The 18,854-nt window shown below is 47.7% G+C and overlaps 1 long non-coding RNA gene across 1 annotated transcript; it reads right to left on the bottom strand.

Annotated features, from left to right (window-relative positions):
* Positions 1-1,509: 1,509 nt before the first annotated feature.
* Positions 1,510-10,668, bottom strand: LOC138525551 (uncharacterized). Its single transcript, XR_011283349.1, has 3 exons — positions 10,572-10,668; positions 3,893-3,997; positions 1,510-1,608 (listed from the first exon to the last, which is right to left on the bottom strand). It is a non-coding gene; the product is annotated as an uncharacterized lncRNA (long non-coding RNA).
* Between the last annotated feature and the right edge of the window lie 8,186 nt (positions 10,669-18,854).

Raw genomic sequence — 18,854 nt, 5'->3', positions numbered from 1 at the left:
CCAGAATTGGTCACCCTGGATGGAACATATATTGTGTACTAAACAGCTGTAATTAGCAATATAATACGATGTAAGTGCCTGACATTGAGTGAGGAGATGGCGCGCAGTCTCAACGTGTACATTACACAGTCTACAACTTCTTTCATTTAATGCTAATTTGTTCCATCTCCCTGTATGCTGCCTAGTCGGGAGTATGTTGAAACGCAGGTATATAATAAACCTGCGTATATTCAAAGACAATTTAATTAAATATGTCGGGAGATGGTCCCGTCTAAACCCTTGGGTACTATATACACGATACATTGGGGCCTCATTACGAGGTTGGAGGTAGCCATGGCACTATTAGCACCATGGCTGCCTCCAAACTCGTTCCAACTCCGCCCTGGTGAATGGAGCAATTACCGGTCCATTCCAAGGTTGGCGGGACCGGTAATTCCCCATTCCCCATTCCTAATTGAGCCCCCATAGGGCTCAATGGGAATGGGGAATGCGCTAATAACGGTACCGCAAATTGCGGTACCGTTATTAGCTCTAGAGTCCCTTTGCGGGTCCCGTCCTTAACGCTTGAAAAAAACAGGCGTTAAGGAAGGACCCGCAAAGGGAACTCGTAGTAGGGCGGTAAGGGATTACTGGAACCGGTGCCCTTACCGGTGCCGGTAATCCCTTACCGCCCACCTCGTAATGAGGCCCATCGACTTGTTACTGAGATGTGTGATATTAGCAACAAAATCAAAATTCTCCTTCTTCTTCTTTAAAATACTAATGGCATTAGATTGTTTGTTAATACATTTTCTTGTCCCATGAGACGTTTTAGCTGCAGTTTTTTGCTGTAATTTAACTTGATATTTATTGAAATAAAAAATAAAATAGAAATACATAAATATGTATTCAATGTATTGCTATCTCTTGTTATTGCCGTAGTGTGTGCCCTACTATTATTTATTCCCCCTGGATTACCTCTGACTGCCACACAGTTCTCCAACTAAAAACTATCTTGCCCAGCATGAATAATTCTGTTTAGTTTTATCTTTTCAACTCAAAATTAAGGATGAACATTTTAAGTGGCTTTTAGGTGAGGGCACTTTAAAGCCAGGGAACCAGAAATACACATCTAACATTGACTGGTGGTAGACTGGCGGCGCTCAGAATTCCACTCATGTAGGTGCCTGGGATTAATGCTTATCTGAGTGTTGGCATAGGCCTGACACTTAAAAAGCGTTGGAGGGCTGATGAGAACAACACTCTGATTGCATGCAGATCCCCCCATAAATAAGAGGACCTCTGTGTAGACCGAAAAGGTTGAGCAATATAATGAGCATTTTTAATATTGCATTTGCTTCCACAAGAAATAATTAATTATATCTATTAACTCTTTTTTTCAATGTTTTTTCAATGTTAATCCGGCGACCCAGCAATTAAACATTATTATTTTTATTCTCATCATATTGAAAACTAACAGTTTTGGGATTTAACTTTACTTCTGCTGCACTTATCTTTGATTACCTTCCTTGCCATCTTCATCTTTGGATTCTAGACGAGGTGATGGCTTCTGATGCTCAAGATCTGCCTCCACTTCACTCTGAGGACGATTTTGATGCTTCACTCCTCCTTAGAGAAATAAGAGCAATAGATGGCAGAAGGGAGTTCATCATCCTTTAATTTACTAGAAAAATAATGACAATTCTGAACATCGTATTTTCATCCAGCAGGGACAGTGAAATGTGCTCATTAACTATGTTTTACTATGTTATCCCAGAAACCCACTAATATTTTAATCTCTAAGTCCAAATACTGTTTTGCTATTAATTCATAAGATTTTAAAATTGTCTATTTAGAAATGCACCTGACTTCATGGCCTACGTGCAAGGTCTTAAAAAATAGGGAATTGAAAAATAGCGCAGAGGATGCCCTGGTTTTATATGGCACATTTTTGGAAAAGCGTAGGTTACCTTATCCAAAAAAGAGATCTGCATATTTCCGGGTACCTGAGCTGCAGCACAAATTATGTGCTGACTAGCCCTCTTGCATATACCTAAAAGTAATATATGTCAGTGCAGGGAGAGAATTTCACTATGACAGGCTCTTAAAAGGCCTGCCATTGCAAAATGCTAAAAATAGATTAATTTCTATCTCTGTTTGAGGGATAGAAATGCAAGCCGAATGACAGGTTTTCATACTGCTTCTGTAGCACATATAAATAAATGCATGCCATGGTCAGAAATGGCCCTGTCAAGCACTGTGCACCACCCCCTGTGCCTATTCCAGAAAAGTGCAGAGGAGTGGGTTTGCTTTCCATACATTTTACAGCACATCCCACATGTGAATTTGGGAAGCTCTTTAAAATGCACATAAATCTCTCACAATGTGTGTAATTGCACAAAGGTGGTAAACATTGGCATTTGAATGTGTGCTTCTAAGATGTGTGTGCTCTCAGATGCTCTTTGTGAAATATATGCAACATTTTGCTCCAAGGTTGTTGTGCTGCCTGACCATGCCAAGAAACACGATTTTGTTTGGGATCTTATCTACTATTATCAAGGATAGAGGCTTGGACGAGAATTTGATACCAAACTGGTTGCCATCCCACTCTTAATGCAATGCCCTCCTCTCTTCTCTGGATGCAAAAAGGCACCGAAATTTAGCTTTAAAGATTCATTCTATTTATTTCAAGGAGAAGGACGAACCTTGTTTTTGGAAGGCTGGGTTGAACCCGGTCAAATGTGCAGAACACAAGGGTGGCAGCCAGGAGTTGGGCTGGAAGGAATATCTCTCTGCCTGTCGGAAGAGATGCAGTGCTGACAAGATGCGGTTGCTGCAAGGATGAAGTTCAAGACCCTCTGCATCATCCACAAGATGTTCTCGGGCCTGGGACCCCTATACATCCAACTCTCTCTCCCTAAATACATCCCTGCTAGAGCCCTTCGGTTGTCTAGCTCTAACTATCTGCAGATCAAATGGTTTTCGAGAGTGGGTGGGAGGGCAGACCTCTCTCCTCCGCAGGTGCCTCCCTCTGGAATGGCCTCCCTGCCCCTCTCAGACTTGAGCCGAATCTCCTTAAATTCAAAAGCTTCTCAAGAACTTCCTTTTCTCTTCTTCCTTCCCTCTCCCCCTCCCCTGCTAATGTCCTGTCTGCCTCTTGACTAACAACCTGGTTCTCTCAGGGTCTTACAGGGCACCAGGGCCCCCTAATTTCAGTCTCCCCCTGCACTTGGTCTCACTTGCGCCCTCCCTCTCTCACCTGCACTTGCCCTTCTGAGCACCTTCCCCCACAAAAGACTCGATGGCCTGCACCCTTGTAGCCCTTCCAACCCACTACATGACACTAAGCTTGTGGGCCTTTCATTCCCTTGCTCTGTCCACCTGGCCTCCCCTGGTACTCTCTTTCTCATCGGCCCTTCTGCCCTGACCATCACTTCCACCCTCCCTTCTCCCCTGCACTTCTCTCTACTGCACTTGCATGTTCCGAATGTCACAAGGCCTAGTATCATCATTTTTGTTGTTGTCCTCTCTTGTTCCCCACCCTCATGTCTTGTTGCACCTTGAAACACTTGTGTATAGGCGTATTATAAATACCCAATAAATAAATAAATACATGACATTAAATAAAATGCTTATCTGAGTGTTGGCATATGCATGACACTTAAAAAACGTTGGCCTGATGAGAACACTTTGATTGCATATAAATCCCTCCTATGAAGAATACGGGAACCTCTATGTAGACCCAGCAGTTTGAGCGATATAATGAGCATTCTGAATATTGCATTTGCTTCCACAAGGAATAATTAATCATAGCCATTCACTCTGTTTTCTATGTTTCTCCAGTGACCTAGCAATGAAGCATTATGTGTTGTATTCGCTAAACTTTACTTCTGCTGCACTTAACTTTGATTACCTTCCTTGCCATCTTCATCTTTGGAGTCCAGACGAGGTGATGGCTTCTGATGCTCAAGATCTGCGTCCACTTCACTCTGAGGATGATTTTGATGTTTTACTCCTCCTTGGAGAAATAAGAGGAAGAAGATAGACAGAATGATGAAGGGTCTTCAGCAACCTTTCCTTTACTAAAATAACAATGACAATTCTGAACTTCGCATTCTCATCCAACAGGAACTGTGAAATGTGCCCATGAACTATGTTTTGCTGTGACTTAGGACCGAGGCTCTGCAGGATGAGGGGTTTCGGGAGGGCCTGAGAGACGCCATTGAAGAATATTTTGATAAAAACACGGGAAACGTAAGCTCTGTGGGCACACTGTGGGAAGCCTTTAAGGTGGTGGTGCGTGGGGTAGCTATTTCCCAAGTTAAAGGGCTGCAGGGGGGGTTGAAAGGGAGCTCCGGGAGGCAGAAAGAGAGCTAGAGGAGCTCATGATAACAGAACCAAAGTAGAGGAGATACAGTTCTCCTGTAGTGCACTCTGGGATAGACTGTGCAGACTCAGCTACAGGAAATATACGGAGCGGATACACGCAGGGGGCGATAAGCCGGGCAGATTGCTGGCTTGGCAGTACAAGAGTGAGACCCCCCGCTCGGTGATTAGTGAGATTCAGGGCGAAGGAGGTAGCATATGCAACACCCAGAAAGAGGTAAATGAGGAATTCCTTAAGTTTTACAGACACTTGTATGAGGACACGGGGGAGGATATGGGTCAAGACATACTAGGCACATTGGGGGACATTGAGCTGCCCACCTTAGATGATCTAGAACGCTCTGAGTTGGACGCACCCGTCACCTCAGATGAGCTGGAGGTAGTGATTCGGAACTTGCCCACTTGCAAGGCGCCGGGTTCGGATGGGCTGCCCAGCGAGTTCTACAAAACATACCAGCAAGAGTTGCTCCAGCCACTGCTTGCCACTTTCAACGAGGCCTATGAGAAGGGAGAACTCCTGTTGTGTCTCCGTGAGGCCGTAATCATCCCACTCTTGAAACCAGGCAAGCCGGCCGTGGAGTGCGGGTCTTACAGACCGTTGTCCATGCTCAACCAGGACAGCAAAATACTCACGGCGGTGCTGGCTAATAGACTGAAAAGGGTGATTAAGAAACTGATACACCCAGATCAGACGGGATATGTTCCGGGCAGGAACATCGCCGACAAACACCGGAGGCTACACCATGTCATGGACCAAACTGAGGAGGACACGGGCGAGCTGGCCATAGTGTTGTTAGACGCGGTCAAGGCCTTCGACTCGGTACGATGGCACTGGCTGAAAGCAGTCCTGAAGGGGTATGGAGTGGGACCCGGATACCTCAGATGGGTACAGTTGTTTTACAGCACCCCGGTGGCGAGGGTCAAGACAGGGTCCACGGTCTCAGATTCTTGGCAACTGGGCAGGGGGACCAGACAGGGATGTCCCTCGTCACCAATGCTATATATACTGGCATTGGAGCCGCTTGCAATATGCCTGCGTCAGCAATATGAGGAGGTGGGCATAAACACGGCCAGTGGAGAGCATTTGATATCATTATATGCGGATGATATGCTCCTTTATTTACGCTATCCAGAAGAAAACCTACAGTACGTCCTAGAGGTGATAGAACGGTACGCCATCCTCTCCGGTATATCGGTGAACCCTGGAAAGTCCAGCCTGTTCCCTTTGGGTAGATATAGGAATGTCCCGGTGCAGAGGCTGCCTGTTCTGCCAATACCATGGCAGCCCGTAACATTTAGGTATCTGGGAATAAACATTTACCACAAGATCGAGACAGAACACAAGCACAACACGGAAAAGGCGATAGAGGGGATTAGGAACAGTATGGTATTTTGGTCCAGACTGCCCCTGACCATGATGGGGAGGGCGGCCTTGCTCAAGATGGTGGTCCTGCCTAGACTCTTGCACTTTTTTACAAACGTCCAGTTTCTGATACCCAGAAGCCTATTCGCGAAACTTCACAGCGTGTGTAGGGGTTTTGTGTGGGGCAGCTCTAGGAAAAGGGTGGCTCTGTGGAATCTCCAGAACCCGTGCGACAGGGGGGGGGATAGGCCTGCCTAACTTCGAACTCTATTACGTGGCGGGGCAGCTGCAGTACGTGGCCAGGTGGCTCTCGACTGAAGATTCGGCGGAAGCCAGGCTCCTGCGCAAAGATACAGCCCCATACTTTCTGATGGAAGTGGTGTGGTTGGGCAGAGATAAATTGGTGGGCAAGGGGCGGTTACTGAGGTTGGGCTGGGAGATCTGGCACAGGACATGGAAGATTGGGGGGGACTCGGAACCATACTCCCAGCAGGCCCCTTTGGCAGCTCTGTGTGGGAGCGACTCCCAACTACTTGAATCGGTCCGCAGATACTGGGAACAGGTAGGCCTAGCCACCCTCGGGGACATATGGCAGGAAGGGGAGGCAGTGGACTTTCAGCGGCTGCAGGAAGAGACAGGAGTACATGGTGGCCAATATATAACCTACACTAGGCTGGTGAAAAAGACTAGAGAAAGATGGCCGGAGACAGTGCTCGTGGAGGATCCAGATGCCTCCCTGGAAACCATGTACGATGTATCGGAGGGCGGGCACGAAATATCGAGGATATATGAGCTCCTGCGGGCAAGGGCAGGGAAGGAGTTGCTCCAATTGAGACAAGATTGGGAGGAGGAGGTGGGAGGACCAATGACGGATGGGCAGTGGGAACGGGCCCAGAGGTACCATAAAAAGGTGTCCCGTAACGCGAGATTCCAACAGCTTCAGTTGTATGTTACCCACAGGGCTTATTTAACCCCCGGGAAGATTGCAAAGTTTGGGGGATCAGCTATACAGCAATGCCCCAGGTGTGGGGAGGTGAACGCGGGACTGCTACACATGTTTTGGGCTTGCCCGGAGGTGCATAGATTTTGGAATGAGGTCAAGACGAAACTGGCTGGCGGGGGGGTAGTGCTGGATGTGGAATCGGCCTGGTCATGCTTGCTTGGACTATTCCCTAGACCCCGGCATTTGAAACACATAAGCAAGATGAAAGACCTGGCCTATGTCTTGGCCAAACGTAGGATCGCTATGGGCTGGAAGGCGGCCCATAGACCCATGGTGGAGTTATGGTGGACAGACCTCTTGAGATGGGCGGAAGCTGAATCCGTAGTCTGGTTTGAAGCGGTCACGAGGGGGGGCGAAGAAGAAGTAGGGCCCTTGTTGGCCTGGCGGCAATTGGTGGCCTCGTTGGCAAACCCTCACCAGGGTGACAACGAAACAGAGGACCCAGTTGATGGCAGTCTAGGTAGTGTGCCACCCAGTGATGTTCCCGTAAATGATATGTGAGAACTGGCTCTAGTTTAAAGGGGGAGGGGGGAGTTGGGGAGTTTGAAAATGTGTTGAAATATGATGCTTTCTATGTTTTGAAACGGTTGTAGTGTGTTTGTTTGACCTTAAAAAATAAAATAAAAATATATTTTAAAAAAAACTATGTTTTGCTGTATTATTCCGGAAACCCAGAATTTGAACATAATGGTTTTAAGTCCAAATACTTTTTTACTATTCATGCATACGATTTTAAAACTGTCTACTTAGAAATGCATCTTACTTCATGGCCTACGTGCAAGGTCTTAAAAAATGGGGAATTGAAAAAAAGCGAGGAAGATGTACTGTTTTTGGATGGTGCATTTTTAGAAAAGCGTTGGTCATCTTATCCACAAAGGATATTTGTGTATTTCTTGGGGCCTGAGACGGCACCACATATGATGCTCTGACTAGCCCCCTTGCATACACTTGACAGTAACATATGGCAGGCTACCAGCACCCATGTCAGTGCTGGGAGAGCATTTCACTATGATGGGCCTGACATTGTGAAATGCAAAAATACATTAAAGCCTTTCTATCTTTGTTTGAGAAATAGAAATGCAAGCGGAAAGACAGGTTTTTATACCGCTTCTGTAACACATATAAATAAATGCTTTCCCTGGTCAGAAATGTCCCTGTCAAGTATTGTGCATCCCCCAGTGAAAAGTGCAGAGGAATGGATTTGCTTTCCGCACATTTTACAGCACATTCTGTATGCGAATTTGGGAAGCTATTTAAAATGCACATAAATGTCCCCTGATGTGTGTAGCTGCACAAAGATGGTAAAAATGGGAATTTGAATGTGCTTCTATGATGGATGTGCACTCAGATGCCCTTTGTGAAATATGTGGATGTCCTCTCATTTTTTACATCTCAACCCTTCTAAAACTGAGGTTCGGTTCTTTCCTGCTTCTACAATTCCTCCTAGTCTTCCCCCTTCATCTCTCCCCCTTCCTCCATCTTCTCTTTCTTTCATATTTCTGCGTGTAACTTGGCCATTATCTTTGATCTGTCTATTGCTCGCTCTTTTTGCTACACGCTATTCAACAACCGTCGTGCGCGCCCCATCTCTCTTTTCATGCCAAAAAACATCTTTCTCTTGTCTCTTGTCTTTTCCTGTGTTGATTACTGCTCATCACTATGGTTCGGTTTTCCTGCCTCCCATCTTCTGCCTCTCTGCTCAGTTTATAATTCCTTGATTCGACTCTTTTTCTTTACCTGTTCAGTCTTCTATTACATCTTCTTTACTTTCCATTTCATTACTTCCTTTTGAATTTCATCTTCTCTATCACTTTCTCTCAATTGTTTTCAAATGTACCCATGGTCAGCTCCTGCACCTTATCTATCTGCTTAACTTTTGTTTTACGTCCCACCTCGCCCTCCAGGATCACAGAATGTATTTCTGTAACTGTTCCCAAACCTCCTTGTGCTCCTTCTCGTTTAAGTTCTTTTGCTCTCCTTGCCACCAAACATTGGCACCTCCTGACCCTCTCACTTTGTTCTGCCTCATCTCTTCGTATCTTCAAATCAAACCTCAAAACTCATCTTTTCTCTTCTCTTGTGTCCTAATCCTCTGGCTTTTTCCTCTTCTGTTTTTACATGTGTCTACATTTTATCATGATTGTACTTTTTAAAAATATATTTTGTTCAGTGCCTTTGGCCAAAAGCGCTCTATAAATCCAATAAATGTAATGAATATGTGCAATATTTTGTTGTGCTGCCTGACAATGCCAAAAAACACGGTTTTGCATGGGGTCTTATCTGCTATTATCAAGGATAGAGGGTAGACGAATTTGATTCCAGACGGGTTGCCATCACACTCTTAATGCACTGCCCTCTCTTCTCTGTATGCAAAAAAACACCAAAATGTTAATTGGAAGATTAATTCGAGCATTTTTAAAGGAGAAAGACAAAGCTTGTTTTTGGGGGGGGGGTCGGGTTGCACCAGGTCAAATGCTGCGCAAAACACAAGGGTGGAAGCCAGGAGCTGTGCAGGAAGGAATTTCTCTCCACCTGGAGGAAGAGATGCAGGGCTGACAAGCTCTAGAGAGCTGTCCTGTGATTGGTCCCCAACCATTTCCGGAGAAATGATGAGAACAGGCATGAGACGACAATCTCAATTGTTTAAGAGTAGATGGCTTTGTTCAGTTTGTGGGCATACACTGGACTTTGGATATCAGATGCTCAACAGGCTTTTGTGAGTGCAAAGTCATGGGATTAGTCATAAAGGTAGGGATGGACTAGGCCTAAGGACTATGATGGGTGAATCAGAGAGCGGGTGGGTTGTAACCAGGCATCTGGTATGAGTTGGGAAGAAAGGCTATGATCGGTTGTAGAAGCAGGGGGCATTCTTTATGATCTTATCTAGATGATGAAGATTTGCCATTTATATTAAATACATCTTTGCTTGCTGCAACACTTCAGGGCTGGAAAGGTTTAACATTGATGGAGAGGCACACGTGGTGAAAATTAAGCTCTACTCAGGGCAAACTGTGTTAGCCAACAGACAAACCCTCAGGAGGAATGGTTCCACAACAGGGGTTGGAAGGTACAACTTATTCCCAATCATCTCAAATATGAGTGTTTCCTTTAAGAAGATTCATTTCATGGCCAGCTGCCCTTATTCTGCATCGCCCGAAATGTAATATTCATCAATTATGTTGGATAGTTATAATTCCAACAAATACACCAGTGTCAGAACCTCTCTCTGTGTCCTAGCACACATATTAACACGCTGGTTGGTCTCTTGAACTGGCTGCAGAAAAGAACAAGCATTGTGCAACATTTGCCACTCTATAGGTGTTAGGTAGGCATGGTCCATGTGCCAGCCCTGGTTTTTTTAAGTGGTCAGTAACTTGGTTGCACTGTTCTGACAGATGTTCCAGCATTTTGGAGGGTTGAGGTCTACCAATTCAGTATCACATTTTTCAGATGTTATAGTGGCACCCAGACTTGTGGGAGCCTGGGATCGACACTTATCTGAGGTGGGCATGTGCCTGATACTTAAAGAAACATTGGCGGGCTGAGGAGAACAATCCCCTGATTTCATTTAGGGCCCTTCTGTGAATAAGAGGACCTCTGTGCAAACCCAGCAGGTTGAGGGTTATAATGAGCTTTGTGAATACTACATTTGCTTCCACAAGGAATAATGACTTGTAGTCATCATCTCTTTTTTCCAATGTTATCCCAGCGACCTAGAATGTAACATTATTTTTTTTATTTTCTAAAAAAACACACTTTCTTTTCATTCATTCATCATTTGAACATCTATCTAACAGTTTCTGGATTTAACTTAATTGTGCTGTACTTAACGATTATTACCTTCCTTGGTGTCTTCATCTGGGGAGTCCAGATGAGATGATGGCTTCTGATGCTCACGGTCTGCCTCCACTTCATTCTGAGGATGATTTTGATGCTTCACTCCGCCTAAGAGAAATAAGAGGAGTAGATGGTGGAAGGGACTTCATCATCCTTTCATTTACTATTAGAACATTGCATTCGCATCCAGCAGGGACAGCGAATTGTGCCCATTCATTATTTTTTACTATGTCATCCAAGATTATAAAACGGCCTAATATGTCCTATGGGCGAGGTTTTTTTTTTAAAAAATGGGGCTCTATATAGTAGTGCAGAGGATGCACTTTTTTTAGATGTCAGATTTTAGCAAAAACACAGGTCACCTTATTCTGTAGGCAAGATTCGTAAACACACATTGGCAAAGCCAATAGTTTTGGCTTTTGTAGTTGTTTATTGCAGGTTACATTTAGTATGGAGGGAAGGAATGAGAGCACAGGGAGGAAGAAATGACAGCATGGGAGGGAATAACGGGTAGCACCAAAGGGTGGGGGAAGCACTGTGGGGGAGGAATACAAAATACATGGCAACATGAGGGAGAATTAAAAAAAATCCAATAGATGAAAGCTAGGCCAGTAACAGTACATAGTGCATAGCAGCATTGTACAACATTTGAAGGAAGGATTGACAGCACAAAGGAGTGGGGGGGTGGAGCGACACTGCAAAGGGGGGCAGAGTGACAGTGAAAAGGGGGAGCAAAGCGACAGCACAAAGGGGGAAGGAGCAACAGCTCAAAGGGTGAAAGGTGTGACAGCGCAAAGGTCGCGGGAGCGAGAGCACAAGGGATGAAGGAGAGACAGCACAAGGGGGAAGGAGCAACAGCGTCAGGGGGAAGGAGCAACAGCGCAAGTGGAAGGAGCAACAGTGCAATGGTGGGAGGAGCAACAGCATAAGGGGGAGGAGGTACAGCACAGGGGAAAGGAGCAAAAGCATAAGTGGGGACTGACATCTGCGGGTTGTATGTATAATTGCTACCTTTAGTCGTAGTTGTCATGTGTTGTAGTTTTGATTGCAATGTGATTCCTTACAAGGACAGCAGTATGTTGTCAGTGGTACTGCATTTCTCCAATGAATTAGTATCTAAAGAGGTCCTCACAACTTAATTTCTTGGAGAGGTTCAGTACCACTCTAATGAATTGACTTCTGCCCTGCAGGAGTACAAGGATGAGTAGAGGCTAAAGCGACCCATCAGCCCTCACACTTCTACAATCATGGAGCCAACACAATCACAAAGGTAAGACAGGCACAGTTAAGAAATACACCTTCTTTGCCTTTAGTGGTAACGTGGGCTGAGTGAAGCGGGGCATGAATGTGGTCCAGTAGCAACCCAAACAGCGAAGTATAACAGTCTAAATTAAACGAATGTCCAAACAAGGTTCGATACAAATATATACTTTAATCAAACACATCATGTATAATAATAACTAACTAGAAAACACTGTAAACAACCACTCTTGTGGAAAGAACACTGAATATGCAGAGATAGAATAGATGCAGCACTCTGGCTAATGAGACAGGGGTAGAAAAGGCAATATAAGACCACAATGCTCAAAGTATATGTTTTGAGGTTGCAAAAGGGATTAAAATGACCTATCCAGACTCTAGGGCCCACAGATTGATCAAGGAGGTATATACTAGTTAGTAATACCTTTGCAAAGGTCTTGGTGGTCCAACGGCACTGAACCCGGCCTCTCGGCATAGATCATGGTTTCTCTTCAGTTCGAAGAAGCAGCAGTCACGGTGGTCTAACGGCAAAGTGGTGTTGAGTTGGGGTCGAAGGAAGGTAGCTGCGGTCTCGGATCATCTGCTCGAGCTGTGGGGTTCAGGCAGTTACCAGCTTCGGTTCATCAGTCGATGATCGACAGTGGTGGAGCTGGTACTGGGATGTACAGGCAAGTCAATTCTATGCTGAGGGCCTGGTCTATAGACTTACAGCAGCAGCGATGAAGGAGCTGGTGCTTCAGACAGGGACTCAAGCAATGTGAGGCAGTTGTGCTTCGTTGGTTCGAGCCTAGGCATCTGCGTGCTTCATCAGGTGCGGTGCAGCATGAACAGATTTAGCAGACAGCGCTGTGTCGAAGTGCAATGAATGCCAAAGGCAGCACCAGAGGGTCATGATAGTTTGCTCGGTGTTGAACGCTCTCAAATCAAATTACCAAAGTTAGTCCTTTCTCTGGCTCGCAAACATGGCAGAGGCTGACACACACTTTCAGGGGTTCTGCAACAGGTTGAGGTCCTGGGCAACATGGTGGCTGGCAGAGATATGGTCTTGGTCCAGCAGCAGCGGTCACTCCCAATGGTTCCTCGGGATGGTTAAGGGAGAGAGGCCACCTCTGCCTTGGAACACCTGCCTCCACCTCACAACTGGAGGACTCCAGAAAGGACTGCTCTGCCAGCAGGGTCCAACAAAATCATTGGCGTCCAAAGGATGATTCAAGGACGTGGCGTGAGACCCCTACTTTTAAAGGCAAAATCCCACAGGTGATTGGACTATAGCTTGCCTGCTTTAGTGGTGCAATCCCTGCTCTTGAAATGAGTGGACTTTGCACTTCTGACATCACACCCAAAGTGCTTGGCTCCAGAGCAATTGGAGGGGACAGATAGGAGAGAGAGAGGCACAGAGAAACAAAATGGCATTATCTTCCCCAAACTGTATAGGTGTCTCCATGGCTACACTAACTTCATCCTCATCCCTTCCCAATAGAATCAGAGGCCTTTAGAAATGCAGCATCCTGGTGTGAGGCCTAGTCCTATTGCAAGGCCAGCCTCCAGTGAAATGGCTGTGCCTGTGCAAAGGGTGTTACCTGTCCTTACGAAGGAAAAAAGAGAGGCAATCCCTCAGGGATACAGTCCTGCCAGTGTCTGGAATAAATACACATACCCCTTCACAGCTGAACTGGACCCACAGGGCTGACGCATGTGTGATATCAAGTTTAATGTGGCTGCAATGGTTTTAAGTAGTGCCATGCACCATACCTTAACCCAGGCATAGCTTTAGAGTTAGGGCCTCATCATAAGTTCGGCAGTAACCCTTAAAAGTGGCGATAATGGAATTAGCACCGACAATACCGCTCCGCTGGATCCCGAGCCAGCGCAAATACCGCTGACTGTAAAATCAGCCGGCGCTGTTACAGCCAGCCACATGAGACCCAAACACAGCTGCATCACAAGTCCTTCACTGGCACTATTCTACCTCTGAAAACATGGCACATTTACCTCCAACTTCGAGCTGGAGGTAAATGAACACAGGTGCCTGAAATAAACCACAGATGATCCCAATACATGCCAGAGGGCTACAAAAGGCACACCCAACCCCACACACTGTTTCCAACATCATGTTGGCACTAGCCACTGTGAGCTGGGACAGCCAGCTGCACATGCTGCACTTGGAAGTAGAGACGCTGGACAACCAGGACAGGGCACAGGGAGTACAGGGAGGGTGATCAGGAGGAGGAGGAGCAGGAGAGAGTCCAAGCAAGGCATGCCCCAATCCCCAGCGTCAGGCCCTCACCTTGGACCCTCACTGACAGCCAGTTGTTCACCCTGTACCACTTCAACAGGGAGACCATAACAGAGCTGCTCAGCAAAATACAGGATGACATAGGGAGCAGGATCAACATCAGGACAGCTGTACCCCACTGCGAAACTAGTATCTGTCCAACAATTCATTGGAACTGGCACCTTCCAGCACTCTGTGGTCATGATACATGGCACAGCCCACATTCTGTGCAGTTCTGGTCCAGGTGCTTGAAGCCCTCCATCAGCAAGTGCAAGGCCACATGTCACTGACTAGTCACCCCCGTGCAGATCAATGCCATGAAGGCATAGTTCTATGCCGTTGCCCAAATGCCAAATGTGATAGTTTCCCTGGATTGTACCCATATTGCGCTGGTGGCCCTCCAGTCCCACAAAGCAGTGTACCAAAACCACAAGCACTACCACTCCCTCAATGTGCAGGTGACATGCGACTCCAACCTGATCATCACCCACTGCTGTGCCTGCTACCCTGGTTCCACCCACGAAGCCATGGTCCTACGGAACAGCACACTGCCAGGATACATGGAGAGGCACAGAGGACAATGGACCTGGATAGTGAGTGAGTAGGAAAGCTAGCACACACATGCTGCGGGTCACATGCCCAAAGAGGATGGGGGGTGTGAATGACCACACAAAGAATGGCATTACAAGCAAATGTGAAATCTGCACTTTACCGACCCTAGCAGCAACCTCACAGTACAGACCAGGGAGCATGCACATGTCAGACTTGCTCACAGAGAAGCTGTAGTACACATACAGTATCAATCAATTACACCAAAATGACTACAGGCACCACAATGCAAATTGCACCCACCAAAGCAATACAGAGAAATGGCCAAATTGTGACACAGAACCACATCCCTGCCAGTGCCATGGCCATGCACCCATGTGTGGCCACCAGACGCCCAGGGAGGGTCCATGGGGAACCCAGCATGCCACATGCACTGTGTTAAGACACAGCCACATGATTGCAACAATGTCCGCAGCACCTGTCACTGACAGACACCGTACATAACATATACTGCAAGGGAACAGGGTGCATGTGAAACACAAACAATGCATGGCACGAGTGACACTGCATGCACAGACAGAATAGACACATGCTGTGAAATGAAGGCCCATCTGCATGCACAAGTAGTCCATTGACCTGATAATGTGTAAGTCCACCCCACACCTTACACCGTGACTTATGCCTGTGCCTCCACCCATGCAGGTGACTCCAGATACCCACAGCTGCCCTGGCTAATGGCCCCTGTGCGTGATTCACAAACACCTGAACAGACTGCCTACAACCACACTCACAGCCAGAACTGTGTGTGCATTGAGCACACCTTTGGCCTCCTGAAGGCACGTGTCCACTGCTCGACCATACCAGTGGAGCCCTGATGTACGCTCGAGAGAAAGTCTGCTAAATTGTGCTTGTGTGTGCAATGTTGCACAATATCTGCATGAAAAGGAATGTGCCCCTACCCCCTGACGTGGACATGCCACTCCCAGAGGATGAGGTTGCAGTGTCCGTAGCTGAGGCAAATGCATGCAGTGCTAGAGATGATGTGAGGGATGGGAGAAGGGCATGCCAGGCACAGATAGACAATTTATTTTGACACTTTCACATGGCACAAGCAATGCACCACTGTGTGACACCACTCAATCATAAAACACGACTAAGATACAATCATGAATGTCCTTGCATTGAAGAATTTTTATGTTTTTTATGGGATTAATTACCCCAACAATCCACCCTTCACCTTCCCACCACCAACTCCCCAGCACACTATCCCCCCTCCCACCACCAACTCTCCAAGACACTATCCCCCAACCCCTGTCCTACCACCAACCCCCCAGCACACTATCCCCCCAACCCCCTCCCACCACCAACTCCCCAACACGGCCACTCATGGCAGCCAGTGTCACAAAGTCATTCACAGTCGGGGCCTCTTCCCCACCCTGCCTGCCCCTGATGAATTTGCACAAAGAAGGCACTGGGACTGTCGTTGTGGCTGTGGCACGCCCTACCGTGACCCACCGTGGGTTTTGTGGAGGTGGATGGTACAGAGCCTGTCATCAGGTTCAGTGGCCACTGCAACTCATTGCCCTTACAGATGGCTTCCGCTAGGGCAGAGACGCCCTCCGTTATCTCCCCGACATGCTGTGCATAGTTTGTCAGAGCGGAGGTGTTGGCACTCATCTCAGCCCTATTACGCTCCATTTGCAACACTACCATGCGGGTGGCCCCCTGGATACTCTCCCTGATGGCCTGCAGGTGGGCGGAGTGAGTGTGCTCAATAGTCTCCATCTCATGCTGTCTGCGCTGTATGTCGTCCAGCCTTGGCAGCACCACATTGCGAGACAGACTATACGGTCAGGGAGGGGGGCTCTGCACTGGGTTAGGGCTGTGTGCGGGTGAGCCATAGGATGGAGGGTCCTCATCCGGCTCTGGTGTTGCTTTGCGCTGGTGGCGTGGAGGGCTTCCTGGGGAGTGTAGGCCTTGGACAAGTGTAGACTCCGGGCTGGTGTCCCTCTGTGGCTCCTCAGTGGCACTAAAATCAGGTGTAGGCTCTGTGTCCGTGCATATGGCTGCAGGTGTGGGTGCAGCTTGGCCTGCACTGCTCCTGGTGGTTGATGGTGTTGATGCAGGGCCTGAGGTGCCACCGGCAGGCTTGGTCTTGCTGGCTGCAGGCGTTGCATGGCGATCCTTGTGGCGAGGCAACAATCGTGTTTTTCTTCCTGGGGTGGTGGTGGTAGACCTTGAGGGACTAGTCGAGCCACTCCCTGATGGGCTGCAACATCCTCCTCCTCCTCCTCCGAGGCCTCTGACAATGTGCGAGTGCCTGTAGGGGACATAGGAAGTATCATCAGGTATGGTTCAAACACATGTGTTGGCATGCAAGACACAATAGCAATGGTACAAAGTGTGGCCCCACACATGTGGGCAAATGGGCATGGTTGACCTTGGGAAGATGCATGTGGGACCACCGTAATGGGGTTGCCTGTGACGATGGATGTGAGACCCATGGCCTGTTGGCCATTGGCCTGTGTTTGTGTAGGGCAGGGTGTCCATGCTGGGCCGGCTTATGTCTGACATGCATGCTTGTGGACCTTCATGGCCCCATATCATCTCCCCGGGTGGCAGTGACATGGTGGGGTGGGGGTGGCTTGTTCCATGGCACTGTCATGGCCTCATGGGGCAATGCTGCGCTGCCAGCAGGGCTGTACTGTGGTGCACAGTGATTGGAAGGCTGTGCACATGTATGTATGTGGGACATGTACTTCCCTGTGGCTTGTCAGCCATGCCCTCATGGGGCGGCCCAACTGGGAAAGCTTCTTGCTGGGGTGACAGTTGCACAGTGTCATGGTCATTCACACACCTCAATCCCGCTGGCACACGGTGCACCCGTAGGGGTGTAGTGTGCATGGCATTTATTTGGTGCACTTGTCTGCCCTTCCCGCTGCTGCTACACTCAGGGGTGCCCTTGGTGCCATGCCCCCTGGCTGATGTGGAGGATGGCTAATGTGCCACCCAGTCACTCTGCTGTATCGCATGCTCAGCTTCGGGGGCTGCTGACTTGTGTCCCTGTTCACTGGGGCTTCTTATGCTGGGTTTTTATATATGCATACATTTGTTGGGGGGGGAATCATTCACCTCCTGCCTCCTGGCTGCTGGCTCCTGTCACCGCACTGCCGACTCCCTATATCCCCTCAAGGTCCAGCACTGTGCTGCATTTCTCCTCCCGGGCCGTAAGTGCCAGTGGCTCAACACCTTCTTGGCGATACTGTTCCAGATTGCTGTCTGCCTACTGGCCACTGATCTTTATTTATTTATTATTTATTTATTCGGATTTATTTAAAGAGCACGTCAGCCCGGGGGCATCGTGGCGCTGTTACATGAATACATACATAGTCTGGTTACAATGGAAGGAAGATGGTTACAAAGCAATTTTCATTACAGGAAGCATTTCGTGTCGAACACTTTTCGTATCAGATGTGTGCGAGCTGAAGTGGGTGAAGGGAAGGTGGAGTTAGTTGAATAGCGTGGTTTTGAGGGATTTGCGAAAGAGATACAGAGATGGTTCTGCTCTGAGCAAGTTGGGGAGGGCATTCCAGAGCTTAGGTGCTATGTGCCTGCTTCCATACAGCTCCTCACAGTTGACCAGCACCTCATCTATGGGGACCACAAGCTCCTCCTCACTAAATTTCAGCTTTCCCAGGCGATGTTGAGCCCCCTTACCTCGTTGCCTCTCCTGTGACATATTTGCAGGACCGGATGGCTGCAGGTTGTGGAGATATTCAATGGATTGTGTTTTTCAAAATGGATGCCGTAATGCTTCCTGTTCCGACGATGACGCAATTTTCGCCCGTGCTAATAGCGCTGGGTTTGCCGGCGGTAACGCAATTAGCACCGCTACCTTGGTGGTAGCCCTTATTCCAGTACAATTACCGCCGGGTGCTGATAGCGCTACCGTAGGTGTCAGGGGTGTCTGTATGCCAGGTTGTGATACATCGGTAATTGCACCGCATGATCCGGCGGTAACACTATTTGCGCCTGCCGATATTTGTGCCGTTTTACTGCCAAACTTGTGACAAGGCCCTTAACAGTTTACCCTGCCACCATCATGAGCAACATGGACCCAGCCGTAGCAAAAAACTATCGGCCCATTACAAATGCGCCTTTCTTCTTAAAGTCATGGACAGGGTAGCCTATCTACAGTTCCA

Source organism: Ambystoma mexicanum, chromosome 7p, assembly GCF_040938575.1.
Source record: "Ambystoma mexicanum isolate Mex_15411 chromosome 7p, UKY_AmexF1_1, whole genome shotgun sequence".
Classification (NCBI taxonomy): Eukaryota; Metazoa; Chordata; class Amphibia; order Caudata; family Ambystomatidae; genus Ambystoma; species Ambystoma mexicanum.
The sequence above is the reverse complement of the archived record's forward strand: the minus strand, read 5'-3'. Positions and strand labels throughout refer to the sequence as shown.